This window comes from Ochlerotatus camptorhynchus, unplaced genomic scaffold, assembly GCF_037179485.1.
Source record: "Ochlerotatus camptorhynchus isolate MF236.1 unplaced genomic scaffold, CSIRO-AGI_Acam_v1.1 ptg000087l, whole genome shotgun sequence".
Taxonomy (NCBI): domain Eukaryota; kingdom Metazoa; phylum Arthropoda; class Insecta; order Diptera; family Culicidae; genus Ochlerotatus; species Ochlerotatus camptorhynchus.
The window spans coordinates 1,027,084-1,045,689 of NW_027040577.1; the positions used below are offsets into that span (position 1 = coordinate 1,027,084).

Here is an 18,606-nt window from a genome sequence, read left to right on the forward strand (position 1 = left end):
TTTTAAAGTACCTGATAATATTGAGTTACTTTAGCAGTCTGAATTACCTTAGAAAATAGTTCAGAGTGAAGTGTGAAGCGAATTCCTTGTGAATGGAGATTTCAAGATAATTCTAAGTAGAGTTCTATGCATTTGCTTCGTATCCTTGAACCGCCAATTATTTTTGTACACTAGGGCACTGAGGGAGCCGAAAAAATCCTTAATGGGACGGCACTGGGGCAAGTTGGTCTGGTTCCTTTCTTTCGGCATGTATGGTATAAGATACTCCAGCGTCTTCATGGCGTGATGGGAAGACGCCTTGTCCGGCCAGAAGACATACTTCCCATCCGCAAGATGCTCCTTTAAGAACGACAGAAGAATTTTCTCAAGACATTCCTCCTGGTACACTTGTTGATTGACGGCCAGACCGCTCGGCTTAAACCACGGTTTTGAAATCCCTCTGTCCAATATGGCGATGCACAGCACAACTTTTTTTTTGTTTTCAAATGTATGCTTAAACTTACATTTTACTTCGGGGGTGTGGCCGACTTGTGGCTGGAATAGTAGCTGTCATTTCCTGGAATGTGGGTCTTCGAGAGCGGAAAGTAACTTTCGTCGTCCAGCACGAACGACGTCCCGCGGTAGCTTTTCGTCATCCACAGGCACTGCGATTTCACGGTCGCTATCGCCTCGTCCGTGTACTCGGGGGACCGAGTCTTCTTCCGACAGATGATGCCCTCCATCGAGGGTTCGGTGAATCAAGGTATGGGAGCAATGATATTTTCGGCTGGTGTCTCGCAAACTCGTTCCGTCCTTGTTGTCGAACAGCTTTTTCAACGCTTCCTTTTCCTTCTTCGTCATTATCTTCGCCGGACGGCCGCTACCGGCCTTCCGCTCCACGCTCAGGGATGCCAGGATCCGGTAAACTGTACTCACGGGCACGTTTTCGTCTCAAAAGTGGTCTACCGTAAACTTTTTTCCACGATGACCATGCGTTTCGTAAAACCGTACAGCACGCTCGCGGAGTGCTTGCTGTTTCGACGCCATCTTCGATTGAACTGACAACACCCCAACGAAAAGAAACATGTCACCCAGTTTGAGGGAGTCCAGAGAGCAATTCTCTTGGGACTTGGGACTAATAAATCTGGGAGAAATTCAATGAGTATGCTAATACAAATCGTGCGTTTCAATGGAATTCTGTCCAATTAGGAGATTAATTTAAATAAATTTTAAAAAAATATAAAAAGAATTATGTGAGTAGAACATCTAGCAATTTCTGGGAAACTTTCAAGGCCATTTTGATAAAGTACTTGAGTACTTAGGAAATACTGAAGATAATTTCAAAACAATTGTGACATTACCTACAAAGCAGTTCTACAGCGAATTATCGGATAAGTCTGAGAAGTGTGTGACGGTCACTATGCGAGTTATTGGGAATTATTACCTGTTTGATGAAATAACATGTTAGTATTGCTAAAATCGTCAAAAAGTTAAAAACGTACTGACTGGGAGATTGGCATATCAACTTGATTTCAATAGGATTTTTTAGAGCATTTCAGATTTTTCCAGATTTTATATTTTAACTGACCCAGATTTTTGTAAAAAATGCCTGGCAACGCTGTTGGTGAGTGACTACCGACCGAGTCGGACGTGTGTGCTGTTGCTGAGGCGTACAGTGTTTTGTGCTGGTTACAGGAAAGTGTTCTGCGGAAGCCGGTCTGGTGGTACGGATTAGGAGACGGTTTGTTCGTTGGTGGAGCGTTCACCGATAGAGTGTGATGAAGATGCGGTGAAGACCGGAGTATTAAATGCGAGGAGGAGTCCATTGTCAGCGGTGAAAATTATTCAGCAAGTAGAATAAGAAGCAAGATGAAGCTGCAAGTGTGTGTCTGTGTTTGGCAAGATAGGTGCAGAAGGGTAATCGGCAGCATCAGATGGCCCAACGACGGGCATACAGTGAGCAGATGGATAAATAGGATAGTGTTGGAGGAGTGTTAGGAAATTAATTGAAATCCAAACGGCGTCATTGGCAGTGCATTAAATATTAGAAGAAGAAGAAGAAGACGAAGAAGAAGAAAAGAACAATTGTTATACGTGGCGAGAAAAAGCAGAAAAAGCGGCAACCGAAAGCGCATGTTCGAGGGGCGTAGGGGCAGGCTCATCCTCATCCTCTCGAAAACGAAAACGAAAAATACTATTGGCATTAGTGATTCGTCATCTTCTAATCTATGGGAGCTCTTCGAAATCACCGTGAATACATGGATTCCTTTACAACATATCGGGTGAGATCTTTTCTTTATTGTTCTCTTAACATTCATTCTATTATTAAATGACTGGGTATGGGACGGTCTATCCATGGCACCTGATTGAAGCGATTTGGATGGGGAAAGTGGAGTTGCCAACTTCCTGTCGTTAACTGATCGTGAATTGAAGGCGGGCCCTTCTTCCCCACTCATTGGGACATCCCCTCGTGCGATGGATCTTTCATTACCGGGTTGTAAGATTTTATTGTTAGAAGGAGATTCTGTTTGATCCCGCGTACTAAGCGTAAGTGTCTCTGCTTACAGGTTCGCCCTCCATTTTTGGCCCTTCATACAATGGTAAATTGAATACAATCAGGTGTTGTACTTGATCAAGTCGTACGAGGTGGACAGTCCACTGTCTAATGGTTGTGCCTGCAACAATGTGTGGTTTCCTTTACATACATACATACATACATACATACATAAAACTAAAAGATGACGTTTTACCTCAACAATGTGACGTAATGCTACGTAGTTTGTTGACAACCTCGCAATATTCAAATACAATTATTTTTAGTTTTAAAGCTTCAAAAAGTTGCTGGAACGATTAAAGCCGAAGAGTTTCGTCCTATCAACATGTTGCACACTTTAGAGAAAATCTTAGAACTTTTTGTTAAAGGCCAGCTTTTTTTAAACTTTATAAGGCCAGCTTGTTGGAGTTTTGAATAGCAACTCTTTGTTGATACCAAAACAATCAAGATATCGGGAAGGTCATTCTTGTGAAACTGTGTTGAATTTGGTGTTAGCAAAGTGGAAAGACAACTTGGACCGTAAACATACCATTGTTGCTGTTTTTTGGATCTGAAACGCGCTTTTGAAACAATTTCTAGGCCCTTAATGTTAAGTACAATCAAGCGCTTTGGAATCACGAGTACTGCATATAAATGATTTGAAAACTATTTATCTGACAGAACTCAACGGACTGTTTTTAATGATTCTGTTTCCAGTCCCGTGAGGAATAACCTTAGAGTTCCCAAGGGAAGTGTATTAGGGCCCCTGTTATTTATTATGTATATTATTTGCAGATGATACTGTATTATTCATTGCAGCTAAGGATTTAGAAGTTACCGTCTCACACTTGAATGAAGATTTGCAGTATCTAAGTAGATGGTTGAAGTGTAAGCAGTTAAAATTGAATACAAGTAAAACTAAATTTATGGTAATTTCGCGGAATCGATTAAATGAGAACGTCTCTGTTGTAATTGATGATGAGACTATTGATCGCGTTCAGGAGATTAAATATCTTGGCGTGATTATTGATGACAAACTTAAGTTCAACTCTCACATTGACAATGTCATCAAGAAAATTGCCAAGAAGTATGGAATTCTATGTCGATTGAAAAATGATTTAACTATTGCTAATAAAATACAGCTATACAAATCAATCATCTCTCCTCATCTAGACTTTTGCCCTTTCATTTTATAACTGACCAATACAACACAAATATCGAGATGACAGCGCTTGCATAATAAACTAATGCGTTTGATTATGAGATACAATAGATTCAATTCCTCAACTAACAATGGTTGCCGGTGAAGCAAATAATTGTATATTTGACTATGGTGTTAATTTTTAAAGTAGTTAAGGGTTTGTGTGATCGAATTGAAAGAGTAAGTGACTTTCATAGATATAATACTAGAAACGCGGTTGAGATAAGACCACCACATTCCTTGATTTGTGCTTCACAAAATTCATTATATTTTAATGGAATAAATGATTTCAATTCGATGCCTAGACACATTAAACGTGCAACAACATTAGCATAATTTAAGATACATTGCATTTCACACGTTAAAACTGTCTTTTAAACGGTTAGCCAGTGATTTTTTTAATGATGTATCTTGACGAAAGTATTTTTATCGGATTATTTTGTATTGATAGCTATTAAAGGGTGTCCACGATGAAATTGCCACACACAAAATTGATTCGCAAAATTCGAGTTTTCATCCGATTGCCATCAAATTTTCAGGGATTGAGAAATAACTATTAAACTTCATTTTACCATTTTACTCGTATTTTATTTACAGTCCATACGCAAATGCCCGCACCTTGGCCTTAACCCCGGCCATAAGATTCTGCACAACCTGTGAATCAACCGTTTTTTGCATGTAAACCCATACTTTCTTCAGTTCCTCGACTGTCTTCACTACCTTAGGTCGTTTAAGAAGGTGCTGCTTCATAATCGCCCAGTACTTCTCGATGGGGCGGAGCTCCGGAGTGTTGGGAGGGTTGAACATTTTCGGCACGAAATTGACCTTATTGTCCGCATACCACTTCAGCACGTCCTTGGAGTAGTGGCATGAGGCCAAATCCGGCCAGAACATTGTTGGGACGTTGTGGGCCTTCAGGAGAGGAAGCAGCCGCTTCTGGAGGCACTCTTTTATGTACACCTGTCCGTTCATCGTGTCCTGGGTCACGAAAGGTGCACTCCGCTTCCCGCACGTGCAGATGGCTTGCCAAACCAGGAATTTCTTCGCAAATTTGGACATCTTCTGAGTGCGGACATGCTCCGGAACGCTGAACTTATCCTTGGCCGTGAAAAACAGGTTGCCGGGGATCTGTTTGAAGTCGGCCTTCACATATGTTTCGTCGTCCATGATGCAGCATTCAACTTTCGTCAGCATGTTGAGGTACAACTTCCTGGCACGGGTTTTGGCGGACTTGTTCTGCTTCTCGTCGCGATTAGGGGCCTTTTGTACCTTGAACGTTCGAAGCCCAGCCTTAGTTTTGGCCTTCTGGACAAAACTTCGGCTTAGGTGCAGCTTCTTAGCCACATCCCTAACGGAGGCGTTCGGATTTCGGTTGAAGGCCCCAACTACGCGGTTGTGATTTTTGGTGTTGTACGGAATACTTTTTCCTTCACTTCTGGGCTTCCGATCGATGGTCAACCGTTCCTCGAACCGCTTAATCACTCGCGACACCGTGGAATTCGCGATTCCCAACGTTTTAGCGATGGAACGATGCGAGAGATCCTTGTTCTCGTGATGAATGCGCAAGATTTTATCACGCACGAGCTGTTCTTTCGACTCCATTTCCGCAAGTTTTGATCACAGGACTTTAAAACTTGCAGGATGTAAATAATGCACTATGAACTAAATCCACCCAAATTTTCATTAAATTCTACCCAACGGTTAAAAAGTTAGAGCAATTTCATAGTGTGGCAATTTCATCGTGGACACCCTTTATAACGGCTTTTTATTAATTATTATAGCACTGCAAACACTATTTTAATCGCCACAATGGTGATGATGATTTTTTATATTTGATTAAATAGTAGTATTAAAAAATTGTTTGAGTCGTCTGCAAAGATTTTAGATAAAGAGGACTGAATTTAACATTTGAAAAAAAATAATTCAATTTTGTAGCTTATTTGGAAGACACCTTGAGTTAGTAGCAAGTTTTCTGACAAATGTTGGGGGTTCGTGAGCATTCCTGACATTGCTGAAAATTATGATAGCATCAGATTGCGGGGTTGCTAGTTTAATAGGATACCTTTTTGATTGTTCATTAACTCTTGATTGCTTGTAATACTTATGAATATTTTAGGTGGACAAAAAGGTGAACTAAGAGCTGGACGCCTGAGCTTTTCCACATTTATAACGCTGTGAAGCAACTGTAATTTCTATCTGTAAATGTAACCAGTTTGTTTTGTTCGATAACCTAGCTAAAATGTTTACATATAATTATCTTAAAGATAAATCGTCCAGCTCAAACCTTTGTAGGGGCAAGAGGTGGGACCATCATTATTATTATCAAAACAATGTTGACACCACAATGACAAGACTCAATTATTTAAACAAGGCTGACATGGTTTATTTTAAATTGAAATTTAGTGAAAGTAATAGTTTCTAAGTATGTACGTGTGCGCAGAAATTTTTAAAACGGTGTACGCAAACTAATAACACTATCGGGAAGAGGAGACTTTCTCCCATCCGATGGTGTTTGTTGGTTTGGATTGCCGAGGTTCGTTTCACGTCCAAAGGGCATTACAAATTTTGTTCGCAAAATCTGATAAGCCCATTTCAATTGTTGGTCGAGAATTGTGTGGGTCAGATTAAGACCCAGGAATTGTTAAGAGTAGATAGAAAAGGCGAATTCTAGAATGTTTTGTTAAGGAAAATATCAATTTACCTAGAGAAAAATCAAAATACACGTAAATACGTCCGTCCCTAAAAGGGCAAACCTATAGAATATTGTTTTACAACAACCACGGAATTTTTAATCTGATTGCCAGTATTTTTTAAAATCTACCCGGTTTATACCACCCGAACCACCGCTAAGCGACCCAAAGCAAACTTCGAAAAAACGATCCGCAAATTTGTTATGCTTCCGCACACAGAGACATCAATCGATCCGATATTATTATGTGCAAACTCGATCCATCTGCACTGCAAAGCGCACTCTGACCCTTCCAGTTATTTTGCCTCGGTCGATGGGTGGGACCAAAATTTGATAGAATATTTATGCATTCATCACCACCAACATTGCTGCAGTCATCTCGGATTCATCATCATCGTCGATATCAACATCATTCGATCATGCGGAAGCACATAAAATAGTTTGAAATTTTAATAAATTGGCTCCTATGGATGCACGGGGGAGGACCTAGATTGTGTTTGTCTACAATGGGTGCTGTTGAGCATATCCAGATTAATTCACGCGAAGCTCGAAGAGGAATGTTTTTGTAATGCATACGCACGTCCCTATTTGAATATCATTTTTTTAAATTGGGGAAAAACTGACAAGTTTTAAAATAATAGATTTTCAGTGGACGGACATACCAGTGTCATCAGCATCCATAATGACAACTATGGTGAAATTGGTTATGCATACATTTTAATTAAAAATTAGTTCAGTATTCATACGGAAAATGTACCCCGGTGGAAGCGACTTCCAACCCTCGCACAGGTAAGCAGGTTTACTGATAATTCCACACAGACTCATATCTAACTCGACGTACCGTGGGAGCTCGCGAAATGCGCATCAATAGATTGGTCGTAAATGAATTTTGAAAAGCAATATTTATTGCACCTGAACGCAAAAAAGTGTTCCCCGTGGTGGGAGTGGTACGTGATTAGAGCGATAAATCCAACACGCACGTTATGAAACACGTGGCTGTATAGTGTTTTAATTAGTTTTCAATTAGCACGGTTTGTTTAGGGTCTACTACAGACAAGTAAACAGCGGGTGAATTATGAAAGTGCTATTCGATGTGCTAATGGCAGGATTTCGTATTTCTGTAAGCATGCCGAGTGGGATATGGATTGATTTCACAAATAATTTGCCGTGTTTTCCGGATGGGTAAATAATATATTTCAGACGAGATGATAATATTCCTTTTTTATATGTCATCCGCGGCAAGGAGCGGTCCTCCAGACACTGTTGATAGCGTTCGTCACATGCTACGACTTGGTATAGTTTGCTGTAAGTGGTGTGAGAAAACCATGCGACCTTTCTCGGGTGCTGGGTAAGAATAATCCTAGTCACTGATAGTCGTGCGCCAAATATCAGGAATTTGTGAATGAAAAGGTAAACCATGCCACCAGTGAGAACGGTACAGAATGTCCGTCGGATTCAGCCTACGAGAATACTTTAGAGCAGCGCTGCCCGCGGGCAGGACGTGCACTCTGAATCTCAGCAACGTTATCATTCCAGTCCAATTTTATTCATAATTATGAATTTTAGCCCAGAATGAATGAGAAATAAACAAAATGCATCTTGAAACATTTTTGAAAATTCAAGTTTCAATGTTAATCGATTTAAAAAAAAATTCAAGTTTCAAGTGGGGCAGGCTTTCTCTTGAGCAAAGTGGGGCAGGAGGAAGTACTAAGTTTTAAAATTCAGGTATCAGTTGAAGATTGTTCTTATACATTTCTCGATTGCATTTTCGAGGGGACGCCCGGAGAGCTTTGAGATTTGAGCGTTGTTGCTGTTGTGGGCAGACACGTTGATCGCCGATTGCTCCCAGGTAGAAGCTCAGTCTCGCAAACAGACTATACCAAATGATAGAGGAATCATGCCTCTGCCTGTTTGTTTTGTTAGTTTTTGAGAATGAGCTTTGGTTCGCGGGAGGTCGTTGATTGACGTATTTGTTTCGTTTATTTGCAGAGGCGATTGCACCCTGGTCTCAAAGTTCTCCGGACGTGTCTGCTTTTGTGGGGGGGTGCGTTTGATAATCGGTTTGGTGTGACTGATAGCTCGCCCGCACGTGCTGCACCGCTAACAGGTAGGGGGTGGTTTTGACGACGAAATATGATAGAGAAAACAGTCGTTTTAAAACGCAATAGATCGGTCGAGATAGCTTAAAAGATGTGTAATATTTGTACGCTGGTAAAATCCTCAAGCGTGAAGTAAGGGAGGTACGGTAGCTCAAAAATGTGAATGTTTTATGGATTCTGTTCCCGTCTTAGGCCGCGGCCGAAATGGACGCGACGCGACCAATTCAAGAGAATCTTATTATTTATTATTATTTCTTGCGTGAGTCGCATCGTGTCGCGAAACAACAAACGTCGCGTAAAAGTAGAATTCAATGAAGGCCTAAGCACTTTTTTGTCTCCAAATTTAAAAGATTATCAGTAGTAGAGGCTTATTCTTGTGTAAAGGGCACCACCGAGGAGTTTGAGTTTGAATAAAACCCAGATCCTATTATATTATTATCACAGACAAAAAGACATTACACATTGAATATTTTTCAATATAAAACATCGTTCCTTAAACACTACCGCCATCTATTGATTATACTGTGATGGGCAGTATACTGAACAGATAGCGATAGTGTGTAAACGTCTAACGCAAGAGAATTGATTATGCGCGCCACATGTGGCGGCATGCTTGGCATGCACAGTTGTACACACCAGTAGCTCATTTGTTAATAACTTTTAACTCGGTTTTTCAAATTTGTTTTTTTTTTAAGTAATTGATTGATTAGAATCATAGCTTACTATAGATATGCTAAGAGTAGATCAATCTGAACATTTGAATCAACACCAATGAATTTTTACCCTTAAGGTCTGAGATGTGCAGCGAGTTTATTTCTAATCATATGTATGTATGTATGTATGTATGTATGTATGAAAGTAGCCACCATCCTAGCTTGGGTCTTGCCCTGCATGCGGCTCCACTTAGCAGAAAGATCAAATTTTGTTATCGTGCTGAATTCAACATATTGCTGTATGAAGGGCCAAAATGGGTTGAGCGGATCCGTAAGCAGAGACACTTGTAAGTAAACGCGGAACCCGTGGAAATAAGAGAATCTCCTTCCAACATTATGATCCAACAAAACCAATAACGAAATTCGCAAAACTAGCTAAGATTTCCACGGGATGGTTTGTTTCAGAAGGGCGTGTTAACTTCATTGCAACTGTTGGAGTAGAATGCACATGATCACTATCGAATCCGTAGGATAAAGAAAATGACAGTGTACATTCCCTCCTAGACTCCAGTTGGCACTCCACTCCATTGTCCAATTGCAGCTTCAATGATGCCCTGATGCTCCCTCCCATCCCATCGTTTAATAAATTTAGTGTATGAATTCATATATTATCATGCAATATTTATTGTAAGTGCAGTATGCAATGATATTTTATATATGTTCAATAAATAATTATATAATTATTAAAATAAAACAAAATACAAACAACTCCGATTTTAGTGTCGCTCAATTTCGTTAAACCGAAAACAACAAATCAAGAATGTGTATGTCAAATGGTAAATGCTTAATATTAAATGATACATGTTAAATGTAAATTGTTAATTGATACATGTTACATGTTCATTTGTCTTCTTGTTAGTACCAACTTTTAGTACTCAATTTTGAGTAGCTCTAGTTTCGATCTACTCAAATTCCGTCGAAACTAGGGCTACTCAAAATTGATACTAACAAGATGACAAATGAACATGTAACATGTGACAATTAACAATTTACATTTAACATGTAACATTTAATCTTCAGCATTTAGCGTTTGACATACACATTAAGCATTTAACGTCTAACATTAAACATTTAACATTCGAAAATAAACTTTGACATGCACATTTAACATTTAACAATTAACATCTTACATTTATACAATTACCATCTATCATTTGGCATTAAACATTTAACATTCATTTGAAAATAACCAATTTAATATATAACACTTAACATTTATCATTTAACATTTAAAATTTCAAATTCAACATTTAGCATTTCACATTTAAAATTAATCATTTAAAGTGTTACGTGTAAAATGTAACAATTAACATTTAACATTTAGCATTTGACATTTAGCATTAAACATTTAGCATTTAACATTTAACATTGACAATTTCCATTTAACATCTAACATATTACATTTAGTATTTAGCATTTAACCTTTACCATTGAGCATTCAACATTAAGCATTTAACAATTACCAAAAATATTTAAAATTTTACATTTAACATTTAACAATTAATATTTAACATTAAACAATTAACATTTGACATGCAACATTTAACATGTAACATCTAACATTAAAAATTTAACATGTAACATTTATCATGTAACATTTATCATGTAAAATTTAACGTGTTACATTTAACATTCAGCTTTTAGAATTCATCATTTAGCAATTAACATTAAGCATTTTTAATTTTACATTTGAAATTAAGAATTTTTTTTTTTTTTATTATAGTCACTTTAACACTCTTGGGTCATTCGTGACTTGTCCGGGGTGAGATTTGAACTCGTGACTTTGGCGTGAGAGGTAAGGATGTTAACCACTACACCGGGGTCGCCCCCAAAAATTTAGAATATATTATGTAGCATTTAACATATAACAATTAACATTTAACGATTACCATTTAATATTTAACATTTTACATTTAACAATTTCTTATTAACAGTTTGTTAAACATTTAACATGTAACATTAAACAAAACAACAGGGGCAACGTAATCGCAGTTTCCTAGTCGATCACCAGTTAAGTTCGATGGCACTACAACAGTCTTTTGCGTGCACGTGCTTGAAAACACTTCAAGGAGTGCTTTGACGCTATTGCTGACGCATCGCAACGCGTGTACTATGACATGTGTAAGCGTTTCACCAAGCATTTTGCATCAGCGGTGCCAGATATACAGATATGTCAGTATTTATACAGATATTTGAACTTTCGTACTGACCCAATACAGACTACAGACATTATACAATTGGTTCCTGAAATTTAACATATTTGAACAGCTTCATGCAATTATGGACTTGAAACCATTGAAAATGCTCCACCCGGCTGCCACACGCTGGTTGTCATTAGAGCAGGTGGTGAAACGGATGCTAGGAAGATTTCCAGCTCTCAGAGTATACTTAAATTATACTAATTCGAATGTGGACTTGATGCCGAGAAGATGAAAGAAATCAGCGGTATCTTGGAGAACCCCATGACGGAGCTTTGCTTGAGGTTTTTGGAATTTGTTCTACCAAAAGTTAACAAACTAAACCGCTTGTTCCAATCGGAAGCGCCTTAAATATTCCAACTCAATTCTGAGCTAGTTCGTTTGCTCAAGAAAATCCTTGATAATTTCATGAGACCAGACTACATTGCGAAGCTTGAAGACCTGGATTCGTTAATTTTGCAACCCAGAAACTACTGTGGAAAAAGTTTATATGGGTACTGGCGTACATAAACAGTTGGATGATGTCAAGCTTGAGGATCTGCATCACTTCAGAACAATGGCGATGAACTTCTACATAACGCTTGTAAATCACATCGGGAAACGTATCAATATGGATGATATGATTCTCGTAAACCATTGTCAGGTTTTTGAGGTAGGGCATTGACTCAAAAAATCTCAAAAATAAAACGCACCCCTCAATGTACCCAGGTTTGCGGATGTTCCCAAATGTAATCAACGAATTCGAAATGCAAATGGTAGACGATGAATTCTGCGAGGTGAGAAACATGGATTTGCCAATGGATACTAATTTTGATGATGGTGTTTAATTTTGGGGAGTGGTACAGGCCACCAAACGGGTGAATGGCGAAATCGATTTTCCTTATCTCAGACGATTAGTGCCAACCCTACTTGCATTGCCACACTTCTCAGCGGCAATTGAGTGGATGTTTTCGTCGATCACCCTAAACAAAACTAAACTGCGTAACAGGATCGATGCAGCTATGATGCAGGGAATCCTAGTGTCCAAGGAATATGGAAAAGCCATCAAATAAAAAAGGAATCACTGAAATCATAAAAACAGCTTTTCGACTATTTTCAAGCAACATGTATGATAAGACGGATAAGACTAAATAATAAAATCTGTTCGGTAAGTTCTGATCAAACGGCGCCGGTGGTGTAATGGTAAGCGTGATTACCTCTCACCCCAGCAGGCCTGGGTTCAATCCCAGTCGGCGCCGCCGGGATGTTCTGAGGCATAACATCTCTGATCACGCCTTCCTTCGGATGGGAAGTAAAGCCGTTGGTCCCCGGTTCATGACTTGATGGATCGATAGGTAAGGTCCAGGTGTGGGAGCTGCCTTCCTGGCACGTCGGTAGCGTTGGTGCTCAGCACGGAAAACAAGATCGACGGAAAAAAACAAACCAAAGGAAAAAAAAAAAAAGTTCTGAACATTTCTCTTTTATTTTTATTTGAAATAATAGATTTTCCCTTCTTCTAGCCTTACCCACATGCCTATGTTCCTTTTTTACGTTGACACTTAATTCCGATGGTTCGGTACATGGACATTGAATGGGATTTTTTTTCTCGTGATTTTAAACAGCAAAATGCTTTTTAAGTTTTGACTTCGAATTTTTGTACTAAAATTTGAAAAACCGCAAAAACGCACTTTATTAAGTTTAAAAATGCTTATTTGTTTAGTTTAGTGTGTGGCGAGTAATTTAAATACATGTATAAAATACATGTGGGAAATACGAAATCTGCAATGTGGTGATTTTTCTAGAATACAGACAAATACAGACATATTTTTTGACACTCATACAGACTTTTGAAAAAATCATCTGGCATCACTGTTTTGCATGGACGTGCGTGAAGTAAAGCAAAACAAAAAGGTTGGAAAAGTGGAGGATTTTAAACGAACCGTTTCGAACGATTTTTCAATTAATTTCTATGATGGTTAGTACAAACTGAATCATTTAACTTCCGTGATGCTAATTTTACATAATGTTACATAATTATTGTTGTGCAAAATACCATTTTTGACTTTTGAAAATAAACCGTTGTTGCCAGTAAAAATTTAAAAGCTTTTTTAAAACTGAAAAATATGAATTAAAACTTACTTTATCGAATAAAATTACTATTGGCTATTGTAAATCAACATGTTTATTAGAAGTGGTGAAAAGCATTCTGATCGCAAATTATTTTTAATAACTAATGTATGCATTTTTCTGTGACCATTTCTTTCACTCTCAGGAGCAATCAGTGGGTGTAAATGAAACCTGCAATGTGCCTGTGGATCTGACGGATGTTTTCAACTACGCTGCCGGAGGAAGCCGTTTTGTCGTTGAAGGCGAAAGGGTGTTTAAAGCTTGACATTTGCTGATTGTGGGGGTTGAAGAGATGTACAGTGATGGTTTCCGAGTTTTTTTTTCTACCTGCCTCCAATCATCATCACCCAGCTCAGAACCGCATACAATCAAAATCCGGACAAAGAAAACATGCTCCTGCAAAGCTAGTAAAGGAAAGTGTAAACACGTCATGGCAGTTTTGTATCATTTGCTGAAGTAAGTAGTTCGCATGTAATTGATGATAGTCAACTAATTATTCCAATTGTTTTGTTTGTAGGAACCCCATTCTGCCTATACTGACTGTGACTGATTTAAAACAGAGGTGGGGCAAAATTGCTGTAAAAACTGCTTCGGATATGTACAAGGCAACACGCCTAAAGGATCTTTGTTTCTGCAAACAGTGGTTAGGCGATTATACTCTTGTGGATAGCAGTATACTAAACGATTCTGTAGTTGAAGAAACTCCAATCATAAAGCGAGGTATAGCATATCAGATTATAACTACTGATGAGACCGAAAACTCGGAAATTTTTAAACATTTCACTGAAGGTGAGTATTGAGAATCAGTGTGACTGTTCAAACTTCCCCCTATTTTTTATTATTATAAAACCTTCCTTTTGTATTATTTTTCTCGTTTTCTAGTTTTCCCAGAGAGCTCTATTGGCTTTGAAGTTTTTGGTAGGCCATCTATTTCTGCAATGGAGAACAATGCAAGAGATATTAATGCGGGTAATGTGAACGAGCTCTTAAATCTCGAATTATCCAACAAGAGACTTTCCTCGGATTCACTATGTTCCCTCGTATCATGTGATGAAGACTTTGATTCAGTGGTATTGAAAACTCACCTACGCAAACTGTTCGAGATGGATAATGAACTCCACTACAGGGACTTTATGGGGCCTCTGGAAGCAGATTTACACGTATTTTATGAGCTCAAAATTTGCGTGTCTTCTCGTGAGAGCGTCAGTATATGTCTTCAAACTCTTCAGCAGAACACGGAGGAGTGGATAGAAGAACGAGCTTTAAGGATCACAGCCTCTAATGCGTACCAACTATTTACATACTTTGAAACTGAATCTTTTAAAGACTGGAGAAGGAAAGTTACCAAGCTTATTATTCCTGGTGAATTAACCACTCCGGCAATTGACCACGGACGTATATGTGAAGCCAAAGCTTTGAATGCTTATATGTACACGACAGGAAAGACTGTCATTCGTTGTGGACTGGTTATACCGCCTCATGTGCCATGGATTGGATGTTCCCCAGACGGAGTGATGGTCGATGAACGTAGAGTAGTTGAGATTAAATGCCCTCTGGCGGGTAAAACCACCCCCATTTCTGATATATTGAAAAGTTTACCTTATTTAACTAAAAATTCTTTCTTACTTCGTAAAAAACATAAGTATTTCTGTCAGGTGCAGTTTAATATGTTTATTCTTAAGTGTACAACGGCTGACCTGGCAATTTATTCGGAATTTGATAATAAGTGTTACATAATTACAATTGATTTTGATCAAGAGTATGTAACTAACCTGTTGAACAGTTTGAAGCAGGTTTATTTCAATGTGTATTTGAAGTATTTGTATACATTAAAAAATTAAGAGTAAAATAAAAACAACAATCGTGATCAATTAAAATCTCTTATTCGATAATATAGGGTTGGACAAATTAACTATTGCGCAGGCAACAATCATGAGTTCATCCAGGACTGGCAAGAATCGAGTGTCTACCTTGGAGTTAAAAAACGAAAAAATCCTTATTCGTTGTATAGCACGTTCGACATGCACTCTAGCTGCTGCTATAGAAATTTTTAGGGTTGCATCCATCTTACTCAACTGTTTCTGGGGATCATTTAAGAAGGGTGGTCTTATAAGCTTAATGCCTCTTTGTTTGCATTCGTCCCCAATCATGAATCCCTTGTCAGTCATTACTGCTTGTCCAGGCTTGCAACAGTCTAGAATCTTCTCTTCCACAATAATTTGCTTGTCGTAAGTTTTGCCACCTTATCCAGCACTAACGAATGAAATAGTTCCACCAGGTGTTACGCCAACCAAATATTTTGCAGTCTCGCAGAATTTATAGTGTGAATACGTATTGATTCTGCAATGGAGACATTTTGGTTTCATGATTGGGATCTCTGTACAGTCCAGCACCACGATAACGTCTTCAAAATCAGGCCTGAAGTAGTAGGGGATATTTTGTTGTATTTGCTCCTCAGTCGGCCAATATATGAGAGGTTTCAGAGCAGTGCTTAAGAATGGTAAAATTCTATGGAAGCAAGAAGAAATGGAAGCAAGAAGAAACCGTCTGAGTATGCAGCCGTAATAGCACAGATCGGAAGGATACATTAGTTTTCAATTTAATGAAAACAATTAATATTTCCTCTTCTAAGGCGACCGAAGAGTGAGGTCTACAACAATACTGCTTCAATAGAGTAACAGCTTTAACAATGGCTTCAAGCATGGCTCTTGATTTTAGTCCTGTCCAGGCCAATAGATCGTCATCGTTTCCAAAGGAGAGCGCAGATGTTCGCTTCACTTTAAGGAAGTCCAGATCGTATGTATCAACTTGGACTTCGCTGTCCACGTTCATCAGCAGTAAGGTCCTGGTCAGGATGCTCCATTGTATCTTCAAGGGTACTTTTATTGCGCACTCGTTTAGCAGCACGCTCTGCGCGTTCCTTCTTTAGAATTCTTTTGGCTTCCGTTATAGGAGCTTCGGGTAAGTTTTCGTCAGGAACCGCGCATGGCCTCAAAATCAGTCTATCAGTCGATCGATTTATTACTATGAATGAAAAATATATTTAGCTTGTTTAAATTAAGGAAAAAGCGATGTAAATAGTGCATACTTACTGGGTGGAATAAAGTTTGCCGCTGCGTATGCACGAGAGTACTTTGCTGGTTCAATCTTCAGTCTCAACCGTTGAATCCATTCCGAGTACCGCTCTTTATCCGTTTTCGCTGGGAACGAATGAAATGATATTCCCGGCCGATATCTGAAGCTGTTATTATTTTCATCGTCGTGAACCTCGCCGTCAGCATCACAATCTACATCACCTTCCATGTTTTCCGGGCAATTCCACATTTTTTTTAATATCTATTTTTCCCCAGTTCTAATAGAAAGATTCCAAACGACAAGTATTCCAAGTATTGCTATGCCATTGATCGTTGCTACGTATTTTGAGCATTTTTAGAACATTTAACCAATATTTCCATTCAACATTAAATAAAATAAAATTACCTTCGGCAGCGATCACCTTAAGCATGGTTCACTCTTTCGTGATAATTTTACACATTTGTATTAAATAAAAACGTTAAACGATGTGAAAAAGCTTCTCAAAGCTCTATTTCATCACTATCACTTCATAAAACAGTGAGATACTGCTAAAATTCTAGGTAACAACTCACTCAAATTGTAGTTAAAAATCCACGGTTTGTTAACTTTTTCTTCACTCACTCTTAAAACATCTGTAGATGGCGACACCGTACCTTCGATGACGCGAATGTCATCGGCCTTACTATGTCATCGGCCAAAGACTAGCACAATGCACAACCGTGCGCTACACGATTAGTTAAATGACTGATTGCACCATGCAGTCATGCACAAAGGCGAAGATCATGCTTCGGGTAGTTTCCTCATCGCATGTATATGTATGTGTGGGTGTGCGTTTCTTTGATCATCAAATAATCGATACACGCTGACTTAAGTATATTCAAGTCGTTTTTATTATAAGACTACACGCCAAATCAAGTTTACTCAAGGTATAGTTATCGTTATTCACTATGATTATTATTCTGTGCCAACTCTATCTACCACAGTGATGAGTGTTAATTGCTGCATGCAAGGAAGAAGGAAAGGATCATCTAAAGGAAACGACGATAAGGAAGGAGGTACGTTGTATGGTGAAGGTCGTGTGGAGGTCGGAATCAAAACAGTCGGGCAGTTTTCCGACAATTTGTTTTCCGTCAATCTTGTTTTTCGTACTGAGTACCAATGCTACCGACGCCAAGGAGACAGCTTCTATACCTGGATCCTATCTATCGACCCATCAACTCATGGACCGGGGTTCAACGGCTTTACTTCCCGTGATCAGATATTGTATACCTCCAACAATCCCGGCAGCGCTGACTGGGATTTAACCCAGGCCCTTTGGGGTGAGCTTACCACTACACCACCGGCACCGCTATCTGTCAAATTGTTATGTTCCATAGAAGATCAACCGAAGATCTTGGTAGGTAGTACAGTCCACCCATAAAAATGTCTTGAGTGTCCTCAACCAATTAAGCAAATTTTATGGAGGAGCCAAGTTTATGGTTAATCCTAATCATTTACAATAAAATCAACTCAACTCATCCAGACATCTGAGAAATTGCGGTAGGAGAACGGCTTGATCAGCACAAATAGATTTATCATGTATTAGTTTTTTTCATAATTTAGACATTTTTTGAGTTATTTGCAAATATTTAATTTGGCTTGTCCCTTGATACGAACCCACAGACCATTCAGAAAATTTATTTTTTCTCTTCCCTGAATACGGACTCAGCAATTTGGCCGAAATTTAAATAAGTAATAGGTATCAGGATCAGACCTCACCATAGGTGGATACATTCTGGCTATCAATATTTCTGTTATTTCACACGAAAAAGGCATATATAGCCGATAGGTGGAATGATGTGGGCCATTATTTTCCCATTACCAAATACAAGCAAGAAAAAATCACCGGTCGTGAAGTACGCATTTCAACGCTGGAACAGTCATTAATTTCATAGATACAACTTGTGGTCACAGATTCACCGAAAAACTTGTTAATCCTTTTCAAAAACTTTTCCAGACTGTCCCTTCATCACA

General features: G+C 38.7%; 1 pseudogene; it reads right to left on the minus strand.

Annotated features, from left to right (window-relative positions):
- Nucleotides 1–506: 506 nt before the first annotated feature.
- On the minus strand, nucleotides 507–16,821 carry LOC135698497 (uncharacterized; annotated as a pseudogene).
- Nucleotides 16,822–18,606: the final 1,785 nt, after the last annotated feature.